The sequence below is a fragment of the Rhinolophus sinicus genome, linkage group LG09 (genome assembly GCF_036562045.2).
Source record: "Rhinolophus sinicus isolate RSC01 linkage group LG09, ASM3656204v1, whole genome shotgun sequence".
Taxonomy (NCBI): Eukaryota; Metazoa; Chordata; class Mammalia; order Chiroptera; family Rhinolophidae; genus Rhinolophus; species Rhinolophus sinicus.
Window position 1 is genome coordinate 95,688,501 of NC_133758.1, and position 19,230 is coordinate 95,707,730.

The 19,230-nt window shown below is 36.5% G+C and overlaps 1 long non-coding RNA gene across 1 annotated transcript in view; it reads right to left on the reverse strand.

Annotated features, from left to right (window-relative positions):
* LOC141573207 (uncharacterized) overlaps window positions 1-19,230 on the reverse strand; it is a 247,530-nt gene that overhangs the window by 39,160 nt on the left and 189,140 nt on the right. The window contains exon 2 of the long non-coding RNA XR_012498894.1: window positions 17,394-17,480. This is a non-coding gene — a long non-coding RNA (uncharacterized LOC141573207). The remainder of the gene's footprint in view (window positions 1-17,393; window positions 17,481-19,230) is intronic.

The window sequence follows — 19,230 nt, forward strand, 5'->3', positions numbered from 1 at the left end:
TAAAAAAACAAAATCTCATTGAGTATTAAAATAGATTTCTTTTCAAAGCAATAAATTTAAAGTTAAATTACAGAGTATAAAATAGGCAAAAATCTCAACTGGTATCAATATTCACAGATAGATTTTGTGGTTTCAGCTGTGAGGTGGAGGACATAACATTTCTAAGAGTCCATGACATTTTTGTTTATTTTTTAATAGCTATGAACCTATGTGGATGTAACAAGAAATAATTTCTTTGAGAAACATGACCTTAGCAAATGTTTAACAGCCATGTTTGGAGGTGACAGTGAAATGATGCCTTTTAAATCAGCCCTACAGTATTGTGACTTATGGTTTATGCTCTGCATCTTGACTGCTGAATATACCATCAGCTGTTAACTGGGCTGCTTTGCTTTTCACCCTCAGAGTTTTGTAGGAACTCTGGGAATGCTGGCCTGATGATAAAATGCACTATCCTGGAGAATATTTAGATGATTTTAAAACCATCCTGAAAAAACAAACAAACAAACAAAAAAGAACAGAGTAGTACAGGAGACAAGAGTAGATTATGAAGATAACATCTTCCAGAGAAAATATATCTTTGAGACACCCTCTGACTAATAAATCTCTGTAGCATTTGAAAATTAGAGAAAAATGAGGTCTAGAAGCAAAAAAAAAAAAGAAAGAAAAATCATAAACATTTTGGTACCTCATATGCAATAGTATGCGAGGCCTGGACCAGCTCAAACACACTTGCAAGAGTCTATTCTGAACATCTCTACTCATCAGATTGAAATCAGTCATGATGGGAGTCTATAGCACAGAAATTAGCAAATGCTAAAAATAAGTCACCTCACTGTCACCTCCAAACATGGCTGTTAAACATTTGCTAACATTTATAGAGGAGACAAGGAGGATTATCTAAGGACCTTTATTTTTGCATGTTCCATGTAAATAAGAATGCCATGGTTTACTGTTTGTTTTATTCAATAAGTTTCTCCATTATATTTATAATATTTTGTTTTCAGACTGAGGCTCTAGGCTCTCAGCTTTTAATACTGGTAGGGATTCCCCTGCGGGAGTTCAGTATTCATTGGAATGTGATGGTAACACATGCATCCAGTCTCCCTCAACCTTTTAAATCTTATCTTTTGAGATTCATTGCATCCCTTCTCTTACTCTTTGCCACCAAGCCATGCATCAGTCCCTTATACATCTCTCTCTTTTTTAACAGACTTATGGAGATATAATTGATACTAAGAACTGCACATATTTGATGTGTATAATTTAATGAGTTTAGATATACGTAAACACTCATGACACCATTAGCACAATTAAGGTAGTAGACATATCAAACACCTCCCAAAGTTGCCTTGTTTCCCTTTGGATTGTGTGTGTGTGTGTGTGTGTGTGTGTGTGTGTGTGTGTGTGCGCCCGCGCGCTAAGAACACTTAATGTGAGATCTACCTTGCAGCAACTATGGAAAACTGTATGGAGTTGTCTAAAAAAATTAAAAGTGGAACTACTATATGATCCAGCAATCCCACTTTTGGGTATATATCCAAAAGAACTGACATCAGGCTCTTGAAGAGATTATCTTTACTCCCGTGTTCATTGTAGCATTACTTACAATACCCAAGATATGAAAATAACCCAACTGTCCATCTACAAATAATTGGGTTTTTAAAATGGTTTTTATACATACAATGGAATATTTATTATTCAGTCTAAAAAAAGAAAGAAATCCTGCCATTTGTGACAACATGGATGAACCTGGAGGACATTATGCTAAGTGAAATAAGCTAGTCACAGAAGGACAAATACAGCACGATTTCACTTATATGAGCTGTCGAAAACAGTCATAGCTCATAGAATCAGAGAACACAATAGTGGTTTCAGGGGCTAAGGGTGAGGAAAATGGGAACTGTTGTTCAGTGGGTGTAAAGTTTCAGTTGTGTTAGATAAGTAAGTTCTAGAGATCTGCTGTACGACTGTACCCATAGTTAACAATATGGTATTGTGCTCTCATCCATCTCTCACACAACCCCCCAACTTCTCCTGAGGGAAATGTGGTCAGGTCCCATCAGCCACAGGGAAAGGACCATTCGGCAATTATTTGGTTAATTTGACTGATCTGGGTGATAGAGTTTGGGGAAAAGAATCCCTTTAATCCTTATAGTGTGATGCCATTGGACTCCCAGCTACAACCAGGAAAAGGACCTGGGAAGAACTGATTTGTTCCTGACACATCCAAAATGTATAACAGAATAAGAACACCAGGAAAATAAAACTCTTTACCCCCCAAATCAACACAATCCTGGGCACATTTGGGAATGATGTTAGGAGCCAATAGGAAAGTTGTGTCCTGGCTGCAATCAAAACCCCATCTGGAACTCTGTGTGTAGCTGCACTGCCACCCTCGAGCAAATCAGCATGGGGTGGAGGGCATCCCGACAGGGAACCCCACTTCATGAAAGAGATGGCTGAGGTGCTAGGAGACAGCAATGCTGTTAACTGGAATCAGGAAGGGAGGGAGGCGCCAAGAGCAACAGATCTTGCCTTCGTAGGGTAAGGAAACTTAGGAAAAACTAAAGGAATACTAGTACAGACAACAGGTGGTAGGTAAACTTATGGGACCTTTTAGCATGACAGATGGTATTAGTTGAATCAAATATTTAAATAAATTTAAAAGTTGACAAAGATACTAAGGAAGAAAAAACATTTCAAACATATTCCTCATCTCTGAGGAGGGATTTGAAATAAATTCCACCTCTCCGTAAGCTATGCTTCTCGGGCCAGAACCACATAGATCAGGGCCCTGATGCATATAGAAATTCCTACGGTACATATGTGGAAATCCAGTTCACTCTTCCCTGGAACATAAAATTAAGAAACATTATCCAGAATTAAAAGCAGTCTTTATTACGCCCCTAGAGATGATAATAATCTAACACTTCTTTATAGGTGAGTAATGCATGATTTTCTTCCAAAATCATCAATCAACCACAAACCACATTGGTTGGCTTAGGAAAGGTTTAACAGCTTGAGAATATTAGAACAGGCTTATAATAGCAAGTTTTCATTCCAGCTCACATACCCACACAAGACCAATCTTTGCTGTTAGGGAAAATGACCTGCATGTGGTCAACGACAGCATTTTATTCTATTTAATCTATCACATAAATCATTTGTCATGTCTGTTAAATTATGTATTGTTTATACTGTTTATCTGTCTTAAATAGCTTAATCTGCTCTTGGAACATACTATCCACACAGGAGATCTTTCTGTTCCCATTAAAATCTGTTAGAGAACAGAATATCAAAGTAGAACAAAATAACCTAAATGCCCATGGGCTATATTTCTAAGGTCTTCACCCAGAGATGGCAGAATACAGGAAAAGTTAGCTCCTGTTTTATGTGACAAAGCTAGAGCAAAGTGAGACCAGGCAACAGAGCCAAAATGTGTATTAGGTTCCGAAAATCCAGTGGAGCGAAGCAATTTAATTCTCTGCCCAAAATGCTTCCTCTTGGCCCAACGGCTGAGGACACATTGTCTGGTAAGGTGGCAACAGGAAACACGAGTGCCTCCAAGCCTCTATCTATTGAGGAAAAAACCAAGATACTACCTTTCCATTCTCCAATTCCATCTACGGTGTGGTTCTCAAATTTGACTGAACACTGGAATCCCGTGGGGACTTTTAGAAACTAATGATGCCTTGGGCTCAGCCCCATTCCAGAAACTCTGATGGAATTATTCTTAGGTTCATCTTGAGCATCAGGAGCTCTAAAACCTCCAACTTGATTGTAATAGGCAGCTAAAGTCGAGAGTCACTGATTTAGAGCAACTAAGAGACTGTCCAGGCAGTGCTTCTAACATTTTAATGCACGAATCACCTGAGGAGCTTGTGAAAAATGCAGGTACTGATGTAGTAGGTCTGGAGTGGGGCCTAAGCTTCTCCCAAGTGAGGCTGAGGCTGACAGAAACCAGACCTGGTTTAACGGGGCCCTGGCACAGTGATCATAAAGTTTCTGAAGCACCATCAGCACCACCAAAAACTTGATAAGGTTAATGAGGGATTTCAGACTTATTGAATCAGAATCTACATTTTACTAACATCCCAGGTGATCTCTGTGCATATTAAAGTGTAAGAAGTCCTAGAGTCTTGGCAAATTTCCTCCTCAAGATCCTGCCCAGAACGACTGATGATAAAAACACTCGTTTTAAAAAAATGAATAATATTGATTATAATTGTGATAATATGTGGCAGGTTTCTTTTTAATTATTAAAAAAAAGTCTTGTGTATAGTGACGAGTTTTAAAATATGGTAAAGCCTAACTAGGCAAATGGAAACGGCACGTGATCCCACCATGTGGAGAAAACGATTGATAACTGTTTATTCTTCCATCCAAATAACAGTGCTTCTAAAGAGAGAATAAAAACAAATTACTGAAAGAGAGCATTTTATCCTGCTCAAACAGAAAGTTGGCAATGTTTTAACTGAAACTTACACCCATCAGATTTAGCCTAATGTGGCCAAAATATGAGTCTCTTGTTTAGGATAATGTTAGTTGCTGAAGGAGGTAACTTCGTATCCGGTTCCTATGGTCCTTGTGGGAATATGAAACTTCTTTGCTATGATTCAAAATGTCAAAACCAAATTATTCTGTTCTGCTTCTAAATTACAAGTTCGGAATTCACAGACTTAAAAATACCAGCTAGTAATTAAAAACAGGGTAGCCTCATTTAAATTACCAGCAGTGAATAAATTCCCAGAAAGTTGAAACACTGATGTGTACTGGTGACCTTTGAATATATAATAAGTAAATAGTTTGGGGGGAGAAAAAGTAATTCATATGGATCTCAAATGTATTTTCTTTCAATCTGTAACAAATCAGCTTGTTTTCTGTCAAAGAGGTCAGATTGTTAAAATTTTAAACTTGGCTGCCTCAAACTGCTACAATCAGAGCTGTCAAATCAGAAGCAAAAGAAAAAAACTGGAACTTTCATGCCAGAACCAAGATTTCCAGCTCCTTCATACTAAGTCAAAGCAGTGAAAGCGAAGAACTTAAACTCTTTTTCATCGGCCCTTTCTTTAGAAAACTGTTGAAGTATTCGACGAACACCGCTTACTTTCTTAAATTACTTCAAATTCTATCAAGACCCTTCCCTTGTCTGAGTTCATGCATTTGCATCAAACGCCAATGTAAGAATGAAACCACGCAGGCTGTCTATCAACATTGGGAGAAGGAGCTGGAGCAACAAGTCCTATTGTTTCTGTGCAAAGAGGAAAACTGGATACAGTCCTGGGAAGTAGAATAGTTTGAGGACTAAAAGATGGAGAATTTTGGGGGGTTGAGACTGGGCATTGTAGTAGGAAAGGACATGTCACAGATAATGCCTCACAAATAGGCAAGACTGGTCGCTCTGGTACCTTTGAGAAATGTGTGAGGCTGTTTACTTTTTAGTGAAATGGTGCCTGTGTATTTGCATACATATTGGCGTGCATCTGACTTTATTATAAAGCATATTTCTTGTACTTCATTATGTTCCTTTACATTAAAGAAATATGTATTATTTTAAATTAATGTGTAAGTAGATTTGTATATTCCATGAATTTCATTTCGGACAAGTAAAAGAGGATTATAAAATAGTGCTAGAAAAAGAGGGAGTCTGTTAGAACCTGTGAAATTGATTAATTACCTTATCATCAATATAAATTAATTAATGGGTGGCTACTTGATTTTTATTACCTCAATACCAAAATAAATAAATAAATAAATAAATAAGTTAATGTTAGTTTTCCCCCAGATTTGGAAGATATGTTGGAATACTCTAACTGAAAACCAGCCCATGTGACATGTATAATAGTCATTGTTGGAAATCAAAACTGAGACAGCTCCAGAGGATTGGTGACAGCCAAACAGGAGAGAAGTGACATTAATATAAAATATGATGAGCCAAAGAAAACATGATTTCAATGCAAACCCCATCTTATAAGTCTCAGGGGCAGGTTTTGACTTACAACTGAGCTCCATCTCACACAGGTAACTTTATCTGGAGAGCTTTAAAGTTAACATGAGGGTTATGTTCATTTGCTATGGTAAATATGGAGGTTAGCTGGTATAAAATTAGAGTAATACGGAAAAATATTTTTGCAAATGTAACAAATATATATTATTCTAGAGTTAGTTTCAGAATAGAGAAAAACTCAACAAGACCCTTTTATAACTTTGGCAACTGGGAGGTACTTTCACATTATCACCTTAGCCCTTTTTTTCTTTTTGTCACTCATATGATGAAGTACCTTAATAATGCAAAATAACCACAATATGCAAAACAATATCAAACTGTGTTCAAGGTCTAAAAGAAATTAAAAAGGGATGTGTCACAGCAGTGCTTTGCTGACGGTGAGCATCCTGCAAAATATCAATATGTGCGCCCCCTAATGGTCAGGCAGCATGACATGGGGAACTCTGATGCAACATGGCGGTACACATCACTTACACAGAGGGTGCCAAAAAAATGTATACACATTTTAAGAAAGGAAAACTGCATTAAAATTGTAATGCTAAATATATATCGATAACAAAAGATAAATACAAGTCACATTTGGCTTCTGCAATTACAAGAGGTGCTCAAAGTGGTTACCATCAGCATCCAGACACTTCTGATTACGGCGAACTACTGCTTGAGCAACGTTGACCAAATTGTACATGCATATACATTTTTTTGGCACCCCCGGTATTTCCACACCTTGGCCACATTAAGACAAAAGAATACTAGAAACCGATAGAAATTCCTCAGGAACAAGATCCTTAACGGTCAAAAGGAGAAATGAAATCATCCCCCACTTTTGAGATCCTTAACACAGTGAGTAGCCCACCAGATTAGCTTTGAGACATAAGAGCAGAAATAGAGTCTTAAGAAGACTGGAGCAGCAGTTGAGATTTCCAAGGGCCTCCAATCTACAGTAACAGTAACCACATTTTCTTACCCAGTGGTTCTCATCTTAGCTCTACATTACAATCACCCAGAGAGCTTTCAAAATAAAATCTGATGCCCACGTAGTACTCCCAACCAATTAAATACAAATCTCTGTGGTTGGAACCCAGACATTCATGTTTTCAAAGCCCCCCTAAGTGATTCCAATGTTCGCTCAAGGTTGAAAACTACTGCCTTAGCCATAACACAGAGAAGAAACTACACTCAAAGAATTGTAGTAAGCATCACAAATCACGTACAGTAATTATTATCATTATCACCTAGGGCTATCCAATATTGCCCTTAAATTAAGTTCAAAATTGGCTGGCTCAGCCGCTGGATCATATGGGAAAAATCAGCTAAACAAAACACAATTCTTTGATGGAAATTTAGCTTTCTGCCAACTGCATGTTTGAGTATTTGTGGCCTAACTTCAAATGAAAACAGAAGTGCTTTTTTTTTTCTTTTTTCCTAACTAAATCATGATATTCACAATATACAGCATGACTGACAGTGCCTGTGGGCAACTGAACAACTTTAGAGATTCCTTTTTGCTTAAAAGTACACTGTGGACCTTTATTTTATTCACTTCCAGAACAGGACTCTGGAAGCTCGTCTTGGTTCTTGCCTTAAAAAATCTGTGGGATTTGGAGCACAACCCAAAACTATCTAGATTTTAATTTTGTTGACTCTAATGAAAATAAGTTTGGAGGGAATGATCCCAAAGATCTTTTCTATCTCTTAAAGTTCTGTATCAGTAATACGTCATTTTCTCAGCTTTCCCAGGTCGTTTGCTTTCAAATCACTTAGAGTCATGTGGTGATACCACTTATTTTCATTACTTAGGTCTTAATGGCAACGAGAGGCACAATAACTTGTTTTGTGTGGTGTGCAAGAAGTATGAAAGTACTAAGCTTTTCACAAAGGACAGCACGAGTTTAAGCATCATCCATCCACTAAGTGTAAAGAGACATCTCCAGTAGAGACCAAGAGAATATCTGCTTCCTAATATAAACATCACTTTTCTATAAAAATTACTGTCTCAGGAGGCATTTACCAAAGGGAAAATGCTGGCCCTGGAGACAAAGATGTGATAAGATAATTTCTATCCTTTTATTTCGGCCAAATGGTAAATAAGTTACAAATGAAATAACTTTGGCACTATTAATTCTCAAAAGCAGATTTAGGCAGAGACTTCAATAAGTCTGAAATCAGCACTTAATTTTTCATTTTCTCTTTTCTGGGAGCCTTCAATGGAACAGTTTCAATTCTAAATTTAAGATATATTGCCAAAAACTGATTGAAAAAATATGGTGCATGAAAAGATGTTTAGGTAGGTTTAAAAAAAAACACACACACAAAAAAACCTGGATATGAACACTGCTTGAAAGGAAAATGAATTTTACATCATATTTCTTTATCCTTTTAATAGAAAAAGACTCCTTTATTTAAACTTTGGAACAATTTCGTGCCTAAAAATATAGACTTTTTGGTGTTGATTAGATATGTTAAGAAGTGTAGGTCAAAGCTTGGAAGTTTAAGAACTACATCTCAAATGGAATTAGTTTTCATAGTTTCAACATTCTCTTGTTTTCCACATTTCCCTAATAATATTGGATTTTAAAGTTATGCTGCTTTCTCTCTTCATGTTCTCAGACATGGATGATTTTACTTTTAAATTTAGATATTTCAAAGAATAATATTGGAACTGTTATATATTTTCTAATCTCTATTTTTCCAAGATTTTCTAAGACTTGAGTAATCAAATTATTTCATCCGGTGTTTCTCAAAATTAAATTACTACCTTAGGCTCAAAATAGGTTGATGATATAAATGCAATAAATTTTTGAGTAAAAAAATCTTTCATAGCCACAAGATCTTAAGGTGCCAAAAGAAGAAAACGTTCCTCTTCTAATTTATTTCTATTGCATATTAAATAGGTTACTGGCCCAAACTGAAACTGGAGGAAGAGGAATTGGATCTCCAATTTGAAAATGTGATAGTTGTTAAAAGATAAGTTTTAGCTACTTTAACCTAGTTTCAATCCTTTTGAACCTGGTTTGTTCAAGTTAGAACTGAGTTGAACTGATTTATGTTGGATTGAAACATTTTCACCAATTTTCTCTTGGTGTTAGTCTTGTACCATGCCTACCTGTCAAGTGAGACATGCCTGAAATGAAATGTCTGCAAGAACAGTACACGGATATGGAAGTAGACAGATAACACAAAAAATATTACCGTGTTGTAGACAAACTATGTGAAATGTAAGAGACGATCAGAATTCTGGAATCCAAAGTCAAGTCAGGAAAACATGCAGTTGGTTCTCACAGAGACAGGATCAGGAGAAGACGAATCTGAAAATGCGGAATCCAAGAGGTGGAAGAAAACATAAACAGGGACATTTTGTTGGCAAACACTGAGCATCCACTGGGATGTTGATCTATGAGCTCCCTAGTTTGGGATCCATGGCTAGGATTTTAAAGAAGCAAGTTAAACTACATGTTATCCTTTAATGCAGGCTGGGCAAAGATGGACAGAGGCTGCCACAAAATCAAGTGAGTGTGGGTTATAGTGGGCTTTTCAAATGAGTTCCTCTGCTGAGGGCTCTTTTTGTTTCCCAGGGACTGTGTCTCTACAGCCCTCGGAGCCCAGGTTGCCTGGTCTAAACTTTCTGGTTTCCCCTCAGTCACTGTGGCAGGCTTCACAGCTGCGCTTCCATAAAAGGATCTTTCGGGGCAGAACAAAGAAGTCAGCAGGACAATAATAAGATCAGTCAACAAAAACAGGCCCACATGCCTGTTCTTGAAATTGCGGCAGGGCTGAACTGTACAAAAGAGACAAAAGGGGTGCATATGCCTGGTCTTCTGAGCCAATGGCTTTTCTTCATTGTGGGGTGCCAGCAACAATAGTATGGAGTGGAAAGCAGAGATTGTATGAATCTTTTCTAAGCACTGGACACAATCCAGGTTCATTGAGCAAAGCAGTGAAGTTACAGGTGATACCCGTAACACCTGTAATTCCAGAAGAAGGCTCTGTTGTGCTTCAGCATGCAGAAAAGTTTGTAAATAATCATGCAAACTCTTCCAAGTTCTTCCTCTGAGAGGAAGACATGATCAGGGGCCCAGGTTTCAAAACAATAATTTTGAGTATGCGGTCCAGCTAAACGTTCGCTGCAGGAAGTGTGCTGTTTTGTCTGAGATCAATAATGTCTGATAAAAGGGGTCGGTCCACCACCATGATTATGATGGTGTCAAGAAAGGAAGGAAGGTAAAAATGAGCTCTAACAGTACAATCCCGTCAAATGCTCAGGAATCAGAATATGAGTGGTGTTTCAAGCACGCTTGATTCAGAAGCATCCGAAATCCCTGTTAACCTGGTTCAGCAAAGTGAATCATGACATAGAAAGAGTGTAAATAACCCTGGCAGTGCAGGTGACCCTTCAGTATATGCTGAGTTCTGTGGCTCTTTTAGGGCTGCTCCAGTGCTCTGCCAGGCAATGTTGTCATGGAGTCTGTACGGTGGCACCACCACACATGTTGTTTTCTCAGCTTTTAATAGGTCCACCAATATCTAGTCTTACCTTAGAACTGAGACCTCCAAGCCAGTTTAAACCGGTTAGGACTATTTTGAGATAAGCTCATCCGAGGTTTGAAATGTTGAACTAAAATATGAGGCTTAGCTAATCCTTAAGAGACATTCCTAAGTTTGCTGTTGTTCTTGAATGACTAACTCCTTCTAAAGAGGTAGATATATTGTTGAAATCTTTCCTCAAGGAAGGTGGTCAGAAATGAATGAACTGGAGACAAGAGTCCATGCACATTTCTCCCAATAGTCCCATTGCTGGCCTTCTCTGGCTGAGCGACATCAAATTTGCCCAGATTTCATGATCTCTCCAAACCACAATTGCTCTTGTGTGTCACTTTCAATCTGATGTTTACCATCTGTTGTCTATTTATAGGAAATACATGCATGTGGTACTGTTTATGTGTAACATGTAGATTTACTACAACAGATTTAGTCAAATGGGAAACAAGTCAAGGTGAAATTTTATTCAAGGACATTTGTTGAATGCAAATCATTTTAATTATGACATAATCATTGCAGTGTGAGCTAATGAAATGATCTCAAGCTATTCCAAGAAAGCAAAAGCTTGTTCATTGTTCCTATCTTAGTGATATCAATTCCATTTAAGAAAAGTTGGTTTTATCTGTTTAGAAAACTGAAATGAAACTGCTGACTTCAAGCATTGGTAAAATTATTCATAGATTTTTGAAATCCAAACCTGTCTGTACCACTTGCATTATACAGTAGGTAATAAAAGGAAAATCAGATTTTTAAGAACTTCATGTAAAATGAAATAAACATTATAATTTTGTAACATTAATTGGTCCTGGCACAAAAGTTCCTATTTTACCCAGCTCTACAAATTGGGAGAATCTAAAGTGTAGAGTGATTTCTCTTTTGAAAATGAGAATAAGGGTTGAGTGTAAAATTTAGGGACTTTTGCTAAGTTTAAGTTTTATCTTATTGTTTCTTTTTGCCCAAAGAAACTAATATAAAGACATGCAAATATTTGAGTATGTGTTCACATAAAGATTGCATCAGTCATATGTTTGTGGAGCTATTGGTGTCAATTTACCCTAACTGGAAATGATGGGTGGGGTCAAGATAAGGAAAATACAAGACAGGAGATTCATGGCCAAAACCTCAGGGCTCTGCTCTCCTGAAATCATCCATCTGGGAGCCTCAAAACTCAGAAATCGCTGCCAACACACTTACAGCCTAGGAAGATGAATGCAGTTTGAAGCTCAGGCACTTTTTTCAGCAGCCTCAGACCAAAGGGTCTCAATTCATCCCTAGATTCTGTCCTCACTTGTGATTCTAACCATTTATGTTATATTCTCCAACCTACTTTATATATTTTATTGCATGACTTCATTTAGTTTGCTCCTCTAGCTAATAGTATTTGCTTTTTAACTCAACTTTATTTTCTTTAGCTTTAGGTTTCTAGTTTTTATTGCCTCATTTCTAACTTTTATCACATTTTATTTTTGCCCTTTTATAGTGCTTATGTTATGCCACTTTATCTTACTTTTTTATTTTATTATGTTATCTTGTTTATTTTTATCATCTACTTTAAAATATAATTTTTGTTTTTCTTAAATGTTACCCAACATTTATAAATGCCAAGTAGAAACATTGGCTAAGAGGAAGCATCTGGAAGGTTGATCTAGGCTCCACACAAGCCATGTTGAAAGATATTTTTTTCTTCTTATGCATTTTACTTCTCTTCCAGATCTTCACAACTGATTCCTAAATTTCCTCCCTAGATAAATCTTTTGATTGCGAAATAAGTCTGAAAGGCAAGTCTGATTATTATCAGGAATCCTTTATGCCAAGTAAAAGAATCAACCTATAAGCTAAAAATACACCCTCAGCATAAAGTTAATACGCCCCTGTGATTAACATATGAATACACATGACAGCAAACTGAAAATGGTCTTCTTTCCTCACAATTATACATTCTATTTAAGGAAACTGAGCAAATGTCATGATTTCTAGTCTACGAAACTGTTGCATTCTGGGTAAATTCTGGGAACAAACCACAGTTTACCAGGAGAAAGAAGGTCACAGTCATTGGGACCAGAAGGAAGTCAGACATTTAATTCAAGGAGAGAAACTGGCTCCCATGTTTTTTTTTTTTTTCTTTTTAAAAAAATGGTGCCGTTGTTTTTCTCTTGATCCTTAAATAAATGATCATTTAGAAAATTCAAATGACATAAAGTTCTAAGTAAAATATCCCTTGGTAGTCCACCCTGAAATCATTACCATGAACATTTAGTGCCCACCTTTTCATGCATCTACTTATGCCAAATACCCATAGCTATGGCATGTTAGATAAATGGTATTATATTTGATAAATGGTATTATATTTTACATGCTTTTGAAAAAATGTAGTCTGTTGTCTTACTATTTCCTCTTTTATTTTTTTGCTTATTTTAGCCTTACCATTTCATTCTATACTCCCAACCCGTGTGCACATCATTCCTGAAGCATAAACTATGTTAACGAGCTAGTTGATAAACTTCCATATTTATATATATGCTCATAAACATATATACACACACGTGTGCACACACAGAGACATACATATACATGCCGTTCAGTAAAAAAAGGCTAGGTTATGCTGCTGTAACAAATGATCCCAAAATATAAACAATAATGATTTATATCTTCATTTTGATATATTTCCATTTTAGGAAATTCTGCTCCAAGTTATCTTCACTCCCAGATTCTGGTTGATGGAGAGGTTGTTACCTTTGTGTTGGCAGAAGGAAAACTAATATGGTGACGCCACTGAGCTAAGACCTAAGCAAGAGATATCCTGCCCTAGCCCATGCTTTATAGAAGGCATGGATCTGGCCCTCCCCTGGCCACATGCCTCCTAATGGGATAAGCAGTGGGCCATGTCCCTTCTGAGCCTACGCATCTCTCCCTACCCCAAACTGGATTGTGCTGCAGATACTACGATTCCAGAATTCCTGCCCAAATGGACTCTGTGAGGGCCTCTTCCATGAGTCCATCCCTCTGACGGCAGAAAAGTCTGTAAGATCATGTATCACTTAAGACCAAGAGGTAGCCAAGAGTATGATTTATGTGGGGAATATGGAAGGAACCTGAAAATGTGGGCATGAGTGTTCAAAGAAATGAGCTCAAGCCCTTTATGATATGGAACAGGTGGAAATTAGGGGTCCTATTTTATTTCAGGATAGTCAATGTGTAGCACAACTTCATAAAGAAGCCATACATTTTTCCTCTGAATTAAAACACACTTTTACATATAATGAGGATGACTTCTTGATTCTCTATTCTGCCCCACTGACCTACTTTTCTGTGTTTATGTCAAAACTACATTGATTTCATAGGTAGTTCTATTCTGTATTCTAATATCTGGTAAGACAACTCCCCTCTCATTATTAATTTTTTTCCTTTTTTCCAAAATATTACTGGCTATTCTTGGGTATTAATTTTTCCACATGCTTTTAAAAAATCATTTTATGCAATTCATTACAGAAAACTCTGTTGGGATTCTAATAGCAATTGTATTAAATTTGTATGTTTATATAAAATTAACACTGATATTTCATCTTATCACTAAGTATTCCCATCTCAGAATATAGTATGCCTTCTAATTAAGATTAATTTTTTTTGACCCTTGATAAAATTCTGTACAACTAGCTTTGAATCTTTGTGGTTAAATTTATTGCTAAATATTTTTATAGTTTTCATCACTATGATAAATGAAATGTTTTCTCATTTCATTTCCACCATGTTATTGTTGGCACAAAGATAACCTACTGGTTTTGCTTATATCTATCCTGTATTCATCCTTGCCAAGTACATTTATTGTTCTAGTGGTGTTTCTTTACAAATATAAAATGTCAGCAAAAAAGAGAAGTTTTATATCTTATTTCTCAATAATTTATTACATTTCCTTATTTTACTACATTTGCTAGGATGACCAATGCAATGGCAATAGCTGTCAAATTATCTAGTGCCTGATTTTAATTTAAACATAATTTAGTATTTTACCATATAGAAAGATATTACATGTTGGTTTCTGGTGAATGGTCTTTATTTCATTCAAGTAAATTATTTTCATTTTTTCTTTAAGTTGTTGCTGTTTTTTTTTTGTTTGTTTGTTTTGTTTTTAACAGCTGCTGACCTGTAGTCCTACAGTCCTTTTTTTTTTTTTTTTTTTGTATTGCATTATGTATATAGGGTCAAGTTCAGGTGTGAAGTGCCCATAACTGAAAAAAGCAGTGTCTTAAAACATACAAAACTGCACTTTTCTCTGATGTATAAAATGTAGTAAATCAAGGGCTGGAAGACTGATCTGCAATCATTTGGACCTAGGCACCTTTTATCCTATTTACTGATACCTCAACAAGTAGCTTGTGGTACCATGGCTGCCTCAGGGTCAGTCACCCTGTTGTCATTCCAGCTAGCAGAAAGAAGAAAATGGACAACTAAAGGGCAAGTCCCCTTCATTTGACAAACCTTGCCAAAAGATGTGCACACAACTTTTGCTTGCATTAGATTAGTCAGAAATTGGTCATCTGGCCATGCCTGAATTCATGAGATGCTGAGAATTACAGTCTTTCATTCTTCTATTATGTTATTGCTATCGTTTGTTTCATTTATACAGGTGTACATACATAAGCATACATAATCGAATACATTATTGGTATTATTCTGAACAAACTGTCATCTGTTAGATCACTTAAGAAAAACAAGTTTTTGTTTTACCTTCACATATTCCTTCTTTATTGCCCTTCCTTTATGTAAATATGAGTTTCTGGCTTATATTATTTTTCTTCTCTTTAAAAAACTTCTTTTAACATTTCTTGCAAGGCAGGTCTACTGGCAACAAATTTCCTCCATATTTGTTCATTGGAGAAAGTATTTCTCCTTCATTTTTAAAATATAATTTCATAGAATCCTAGGTTAGTGTTGTTTTATTTGTTTTGTTTTTTCCTCAACACTAAAAATTTACCCCACTCTCTTCTTGTTTGATTGCTTTTTGAGAAGTAGAATGTAATTCTTACCGTTGTTGTCCCATAGGTAAGGTGCTTTTTCCCTCTAGCTTCTTTCAGGATTTTTCTTTTTCTGCCATTTTCTATGCACTGAAACTATATGCCCACGTGTAAGTTTTTGGCATTTATGCTACTTGGTATTCTCTAAGCTTCCTGGATCTGTGGTTTAGTGTTTGGAATTTGGAGAAATTCTTGGTCATTATTGTTTCAAGTATTTCTTCTGTTTCTCTCTTTCTTCTCCTCTTGTATTCTCATTTCGCATGTTACATACACCTTTCTTAGTTGCCTCACCGTCCTTGGATGCGCAGTCCCTGTTTTTGTTCTCTTTGCTTTTCTATTTATATGTCTTCTAGCTCAGAGACTCTTTCCTCAGCTGTGTCCAGTCTACTAATTATCCCATCAAAGGCATTCTTCATTTTGGTCAGTGTTTTTTATCTCCAGCATTTCTTTCTGTTCTTCCTCAGACTTTCCATCTCTTTGCTGACATTCATTGTCCATCTGTTCTTGCAGGCTGTCTATTTTATCCAGTAGAACACTTAGCATATTAATCATAATTATTTTAAATTCCTAGCCTGATAATTCCAACATGCCTGCCATGTCTCATTCTGATGCTTGCTCTGTCTCTTCTAATTGTGTGTGTGTTTTTTTTTGCCTTTGGTCCCTTGTACTTTTTCCTTGATAGCCAGACATGATGGACTAGGTAAAAGGAAGTGTTGTAAATAGGCCTTTAGTAATGTAGCAATGAGGTATGAAGGAGAGAAATGTTCTACAATCCTACAATTAGGTCTCTGTCTTTTAGTGAGCCTGTGCCTCTGGACTGTGAAGGTCACCAAGTGTTTCTCAGTTTTTTTCCTCCCTCTTAGGTGAGACAAGATGGCTACAGTGGGCTGGAATTGGGGATTTCCATTCCCCCAGGCCAGTTAGACTCTGGTTAACTAGTTTCTCCAGAGTTCAGGTCTTAGGTGAGACAAGATGGCTACAGTGGGCTGGAGTTGGGGATTCCCATTCCCCCAGGCCAGTTAGACTCTGGTTAACTAGTTTCTCCAGAGTTCAGGTCTTGTTAAGAACAGAGCGCTCTGTAGTATTTCAAAATGGTTCCATATCTCCTCCCCGTGCCAAAGCCTAAGGGAATTTTTCTTCAATATTCACTGTAGGAAACTGGTCACTCCTAGAGGTAAATCTCACAATAGTGTGGGGGTCCCCCTATGACTGGGTCAACCTGGAGTTTTTACCTCTCAACCCACACTGAGCCTCTAGCAATCTGACAGTTACAGTTCCCCCCTTCTCCCCACCACCCGCCGGCACTGATTCCTGCAGGCCATTTCAGCTTTGAGTCTCTCCCCAATAAGCAGTGACACCCCGTATTCATTTGCCTGTCTCTCCAATCTTTGGGGCAATGGTTTGCCTTTTGTCTACCCCTCTTTTATAGATCCAAGTAAAGTTGTTCATTTTTCAGCTTCCTTCATTTACTTGCTGTCAGGATGGAGTGGCAGCTTCCAAGTTCCTTACATGTGGCACCAGAAACCAGAAATCAGGAATGCATTCTTTACTCTGGGAAGCCACTCATCCAGCTAAAACTGTGATTTTTATTACCATTGAAGATGTGTAGAGCAGGTATTGAGGGATATCCAACAGTTAATTCCACAAGTACCTACTCTATGACATTTGGATTTTTATCTTTTGTTTATAATAATGAATTATATTGACAAGTTTCCTAATATTGAAAATTATTGGGATAAAAGTTACTTAGTCATATGATATTGTTTTTAATATATGTCCCCAAAAGTATAAATTACAAAATTTGACCCAAGAAAAAGTGGAACACATGAACTTACCATTACCAAAGGAGATATTTCAACACTTGTTAAAGTTCCTCCATTAAAAAGATACCAGGGCCACTTGGATTTATGACTTAGTTCCATCTATAGTTCAAAAAATAAAAACAGACAATTCAAATGTCACTTAAAGCACCCCAGACCATAATAAAGGAAATATTCTTAAATCATTCCATGAAAATGGTATTATTTTAACACTAACAACCTGTTAAAGATTGTTTATAAAAACTGTAGATCTAGCTCACTTATAAATTTAGATGCAACATTTTCATGTAAAATAATTATAATGTCCATAATAAATCTGTTGGTTTGGGGACCAAAGGATGCTCCTACGAGAAATTTGTCAGGTGTACTTTATCTTGGTTTTCAAAAAACTTGAATGCTGGTGGAATGATTTAAGCCACAGCTACCAATGAAGATCTCTAACCACTCCAACAACTTTGGAAAAGTGAAACTATTTCTCAACTTTTTATGATATTACTTACCTGCCCTAATTCACAATGTCTCCATTTATAAAATTGGAATGATAATAGTGTTTTGGGACAATTAAACAAGATAATGCATGTAAAGTATCTGTTATGCGTTTGGTGTGTGATGAATACTAAATATTCTCATAAATGCCGTTTTCCATTTCCTGTAACATAGAGCAGTATAGTTTGCAACACAAAGGCCTTATCCTAGTGACTTACGTATCTAACAATTTGCCAATAAAAAATTGATTCTTTTATATCTTAGTTTTGAGGTTCTTTACTTTTCTGACTTTATGAATGAAAAACCTAGCAAATTGGGATGGCTATGCTTAAAATGAATTTTACTTCAATTAAGCATTTCTCTCATTTTTTTCCCCAAAATTATGGGCAGCTTTCAAGAGTGCATGAAATACAAGTGCAGGAAGTAGAGATAGAAGCCCCTTTAAAATAAAAAGGGACACTGAAAGGATAAAACAAAATCATGAGTTATGTAAATAAAAAATCTGCACGCTATGGAGTCCTATGACCTTGTTATAGTTGGACCATGTACTTTGCTATAAAATTCTTTGCAAAAAAAACAAAAATCAAAGAAACACAACAAACAAAACAACAATTCCTTGCAGTAAGTGCTATAAGATACTAAGTGAGCTCATGTTCATTTTAAAACTGAATTTTCTGCTTCGTTTTCTAAATTTTTAAAAATAAGTCTTTGTGTGTCTGAATAGTCATACTTCTCTTATAAAGGTGTATAAAATTATTTTGATGTCTGATATCAACTCAAGAATCTTATAAATCCTGTATAGGCTACGTACCAACCTAAACATTGGCTTCTTTCAAAAAAATCAAAAAAATCGAATTATTAATGGCATTTTCCAAAATTACACATGTAGATGACTTGGGTTTAGAGGGTTGTTTTATTATGGGCCATTTTCCGGGGGGTGGCGGTAACTATATGATTTAATTAGAAAAACATTTAGCTAATGAGGTTTAGCAATATAACACTTTGAATGATAACTAATAGAAACTTCACTTGTACTTTAAATCAAGAAAAATGGGTTACAATTCTGATGTACAGAATTGTACACCTGAAACCTATGTAACTTTACTAACAATTGTCACCCCAATAAACATCAGTAAAAAAAAAAGAAAAATGGGTTGCAGAACGCTTAATAGTGAACTTCTCTTTGTTTACTACCACCCTTGATGTTTTTTAGGTCACATTTAAAGTGACTATTTCTCACTCAGTCTAAACTTCACAAAAGCCACCTCCAAGTCTGGGGACATAACCAGAATGTCTAGGTCTGAAGGGTTGGGATGGCTGTGACAGATCAAGAGATTCTCAGTAAAGTACGTTTGGATGCTCAGGG